General features: G+C 43.9%; 1 protein-coding gene across 1 annotated transcript in view; it reads right to left on the bottom strand.

Moving 5' to 3' along the window:
* The window catches only part of EYA1 (EYA transcriptional coactivator and phosphatase 1), a 170,871-nt gene that overhangs the window by 23,592 nt on the left and 142,241 nt on the right, over nt 1-5,038 (bottom strand). The gene's annotated exons all lie outside the window — the stretch shown is intronic.

The following is a 5,038-nucleotide window of genomic DNA, read 5'->3' as shown; positions in this document are numbered from 1 at the left end:
GTGTGTGTGTGTGTGTGTGTTTGAAAAGGAAAGTGATTGAAAACAATTAGCATATGTGTTCCATAAACCTCAGGTACCTTAAGACATCATGCTGCTCAAAGCTGATTCAGTCAATGCGGAAGCATAACTGAAACCAGACATTTTGGTAAATGTAACATGCTAGAAAAATTAAACCTGATGCTAACTGCCAATGAAATGATGACCTCTGATTGCTGTTGAGCCACACACCAACTCAGCCCGAGGCCAGTGTGCTACAGAGCCCAGACAGAAAATCTGGTACTGGTTTGCCATTTATTTGAGAGATGTGAGTTTTATATTCTCTCTCTCTCACTTGCTTCTCGCTCTCTCTCTGAGGAAAAAGAATGGAAGGCTTTAAAATTTAAATAAAAGCAATCAAACTATGCTGTCTTTAAAAAAAGATGATGCTTGGTTTGCTAGTGCTACATATTCATATTGAAGTGATTAGATGCATCTGTTTATTATAGAATGTTGTTATTTTGGACAGATCTGAATTTAAAATCCCAGCGTGTGAACGATCTAGATAAAAACAACAATACCACCACCAGCAAAGTCTCCTTTCCACTGAGCTGATTCTGGGTCGGAATGATCCAACAGGGCAGAGCAGAACTGGCCACTGGGTTGGCAAGGCTGTCAGTATTCACAAAGCAGACAGCTGCAGTTTTCTCCTAAGGAGCTGCTGGTAGGTTCAAACAGCAAATCATTCACAGTCAAGTGCTTTAACTGCTGTGCCAGCAAGGCCCTTTTAAACTCTGGATGTGGAAGGTGCTAAATATGGAAACTTGTTGAGAGGAGCTATCATGTATGTACCATTTGCCTATAAGCACTCATCCATCTGATTCCTTGCTGTATGCTCAACCCCTAGCACCACTGTGCAAAGAGCAGGCACGCAGCAAGTACTTGTTGAATGAAGAAAAGCACACCGATTGGAGACAGGCAAGGCCTTCCATCCAAGAACTGGGAACATGCCCTTGGCAGGCCTTCCCGTTGCTCTCGTTCTTTCTCTCTGTGCCGTCAGCCTCCAGAATCCCAGGCACCTTGGTGATATTACATTTACTGCCTTTGAAACTTTAGTTAAAAATAGATGTATAAGTAGGCATCTTATATTTTAAAGAGCTCTTCTGCAGCCAGCCCCAGCATAGCTCGTTTTATCAAATCCTGTCTCTCTCCTTATGCCAGCTAACATGTTGCTTAGCACAGATGACATATATAAAGCACCCCAGTATTAGAATGTATGTTTTTGTGTTGCCGGTTCCTTCTGAACAAATTCTTTTCTCTCCATGGATTTGTGAGAAGGGAGCAGGAGACAGACGTGGAAAGAAACTCAAACCAGCTGTTCCTAACAGAATTAAAATTGTGACCCCAACCTCCTTTCTAAAGCATCTACTTTCCAGCCAACCCTCTCCCAGCAAGCAGCAAGTTCCAAGAAGGAAAAGACTTTGACCTTGTAACCCTCTCCTCCTCTCCTGAGGTCTGTAACCTCAGATAAGGAAGGAAAAAAAAGAAAGAAAGAAAAAGGAAAAGCAAGTCTCGGAGGCCTCTGTTGGGAACTTCTTAAAGCCATTCATTTCGGCTCATTCTGGAAGGCTAGGGATATGTTGGGATGGGTTCTAATTGGAAAGATTTAGGAATCCATAAGGAGAATTGCTGCCACGTTTCTAGCCCGAAATACAGTTGTTAAGTTGTTTTGAGCTGCAGTTTTTTAGATGGTTGGAGGTAGGCGTGGGTGGGGCGGGAGTGCAGGGGTGGGAATGGGGAGCTATGGTGTCATGCTGTGACAATTTTCTCTCTGGGGACAAAGAACAGAGAAAGGGAGAAGGAGGGAATTGAGGAACTGGAAGAGGAAAAGCGATGTTAAAAAAGCATTTAATTCAAGGAATCAAAGCTGACCTGCAATTACACAGTATGGAAAGAATGCTTTGGGAAAAGCAGGGTGTCCGGATACTTTCCGTAAACTCATTTGGTTGTTAAGTCTCCACTGTTGGTGGAGAAGCCAGTCATCTCTAATGACTGTGAATGACTCCGTTATTGCTATTGTTCTCTGACATCTTGTATTTGTTTTCTCCTGTGAGCTTTACTGAAGACTTTCGGTTCCCAGGCAGAGGTCCTTATCTGAAGTATTGTTCAAGACTTAGGTTAGCGCTAATTAAGGGTCAACAGCTTTAAGCTTTGACCTGAAAATACTAAACTCACCTCTCAGTGAATTTGGTTAAAGGTTGGTGTGGTGAACCCTTATTCCTTACACACACACACACACACACACACACACAAGACCATTTTTTAATAAGGATGCATTTTTAAAATCAATAATACTTCATAAAAGCTTAAGTAGTCTCTTTGTGGGAGAAAGAGGGGTCTTTCTACTCCCATAAAGAGATCAAGTCTTGGAAAGTGCACAGGGCTGTTCGCCCTGTCCTCTGGGGTCTCTGAGTTAGCACTGACTTGGTGGCAGCAGTGACTTTTGTTTTGTTTTGAAGTAGCCTCTTTAGTTATTAAAAAACACAACACAACACTAAAAAAAGGTCTGTATGTTGTGTTTATAAAATTGAATGAGCCATAGAAAAATCCTATATGACCCAAACCTCAAGTATCTAAGTCAGGAATGCTAACTAAGCCTTTATACAAACCTACAAAGAATAGTATAAATGCCTTAGGAAATAGGCTAGCCTTTTTCTTTTACATTTCAAAGAACTTAATGAGAAATTATAATGCCATTATTGTAGTGCTCCCATGTTACAAACTTTCCTTCCCAAAAGAATGGCGACTACTCCGATCAAATCCATCCCGCAGCAGCTCTGCTGGCTCTGTCCTCCCTGGTGAGTCCACTTGTTCTCCAGCTGTCATTCTCAGGGGAGACCCTCCTGTCACTGTCATGGGGAGATCCTGAAAGACAGGCTCTCCTTCTCACTCCTTTCAGAAGCCACCTAGCCCTCTGTTTGTTTTCTTTCAGAGCCTGAGCTTAGTTTTTGCTTTATGCTTGCTGGTCTTGGTCGGTTTTGCAGTTTCCAAATAAGCTTTAACCCCAGAAAACCGGCTCTCTATCTAAGGCAGTGGTTCTCAACCTTTCTAATGCTGCGACCCTTTAATACAGTTCCTCATGTTGTGGTAACTCTCCCCCTCCCCCCAACCATAAAATTATTTTCGTTGCTACTTCATAAGTGTAATTTTGCTACTGTTATAAATTGGGCGACCCTTGTGAAAGGGTCGTTCGCCTCCCCGAAGGGGTCGCGACCCACAGGTTGAGAACCGCTGCTCTAGGGGCAGGGCTTTGAGGCTGATTGAAGAGACCTCAGCTTTAAAGCGGAAATGGCTCTGGCCCCATGAATGCAACAACAGTTAAACGCTGAACATCTCACAGATGGGAGCCATTACAGAGACAGAGGAATGGAAGCTTAATAGATCGTTAGGTGCCAAGATATATTCCTAGAAACTCTAATTTGTTGCTTAATACACAGAGTGCAGAACATACAGTTCCCTGGGAAAACAAGTTTTTATCTCAGAAACAGATTGAACGTGCTGAAAAATGTGCTTTTGATCTAAACATCCAATATGTATGTGAAAGAGTTTTTAAGGAGTTGGGATCATTACCGAATCCAAGTCTGGGGACAGCATATATGCTTCCAGGGGCCATAAACAGGTCAGCCAGTTTGTTGTGTGTTGCGCATTTTCTGTCCTGGTGGTACTAGATGCCCAAGTGATCTATCTCTATTGCCTTTTGTGGGGAATGTGTGGCTTGGGGCTGCACCGAGGGCGGAAGTAGAGATTCCCAACCAAACATACTGCTCTCGAGTTGATGCAGACGCGTAGCAACCCTGTAGGACAGGGTAGAACGGCCCCTGCGAGCTTCCAAGACTAACATGTTACAGAGTAGAAAGTCCGGTCTTTTTTCCAAGGAGCAGCTGAGGGTTTCAAACTGCTAACCCTGCAGTCAGCAGCACAACTTGTAACCTCTACATCATCAGGGCTCCTCTAACGATTTCCAGAGGCTTGATACAGTTTGCACTTACCACCAGTGGAGCTGACTAATTGGTGACTAGCCTAGAAATTTCCTAGAAGGCTGGCCATTGAGTTGTTCCCATGTCAGACTGCTTATCAAGTAGCTACTGGGTCATAGGCCCACCACCTATCTGTTCTGTTTGGTGGCTTACATGTTGCTGTGATCCTAGAAGCTATGTCACCAGACCGTCAAAAACCAGCAGAGTCACCCATGGGAAATACATATTTGTGGAGCTTCTAGCCTAAAACTAGCAAGAAAGATCTGGTGATGTACTCTTGGGTAATTAGTCAGGAAAACCTTCCTGCTTACCACTAAATACTGGCTTATATAGTTCTGGAAGATGAGGCGTCTAGATTGGAAGACAGGCAGACATCTCAAAATCCAAGAGATGGGGCAGGTCTGGGAATCACTGTGATTTAGGGAGGAGGAGAAAATGCCAAACAATACAACACAGCAAGGACCGGGCTTTGCCAGGGAAGCAGTGGTCCAGTTACCAGGCCCAGGCCGCAAGACAGTTTAGCAAGAAAGCCAGAAGCTAATAAAGTAAATATGCATGTGACAAATTGCAACCATGGTACGTGCTGCAAAACTGGAATCCAAATGAGCGTTATTTTTCTGAAAATAATGTGTTTCAGTTGAAACACATTCAGCACAAGCAGGTTGCAGCAGAGGCCCGAAGGAAGAACTGAAATGCTATTTCGAAGTGCTAGCTCAGGGAGGAGTAGCACCAGCCGCTGTTTCTCTCTCTCTTTTGTGATTACACGTGATGAGAGCGAGCAAACTGCAGGCAAACTGCAGGCCGCTAGCGAGGGGTCATGATCACCGAGCTGTGGGATTCGAAAGATGCAGCTTTTAGTTTTGAGTCGGCCAATGCTGGGTTCTACCTTAGAACTGCAGTGGGGAAGGAGAAATGAGTACTTATTGGAAATATACTCAGGAATTTAGAGACACAAAACAAAGTGGTGGCATCAGTGACAAAGCCCTCAAAGGGGAGAGAAAGGCTCTTGAAGATACTGTGTCTGA

The sequence above is a fragment of the Echinops telfairi genome, unplaced genomic scaffold, assembly GCF_000313985.2.
Source record: "Echinops telfairi isolate 266 unplaced genomic scaffold, ASM31398v2 ScPeMD7_1;HRSCAF=3_0, whole genome shotgun sequence".
Classification (NCBI taxonomy): domain Eukaryota; kingdom Metazoa; phylum Chordata; class Mammalia; order Afrosoricida; family Tenrecidae; genus Echinops; species Echinops telfairi.
Note: the sequence above shows the minus strand (reverse complement) of the source record. Positions and strands in the feature narration are given on the sequence as shown.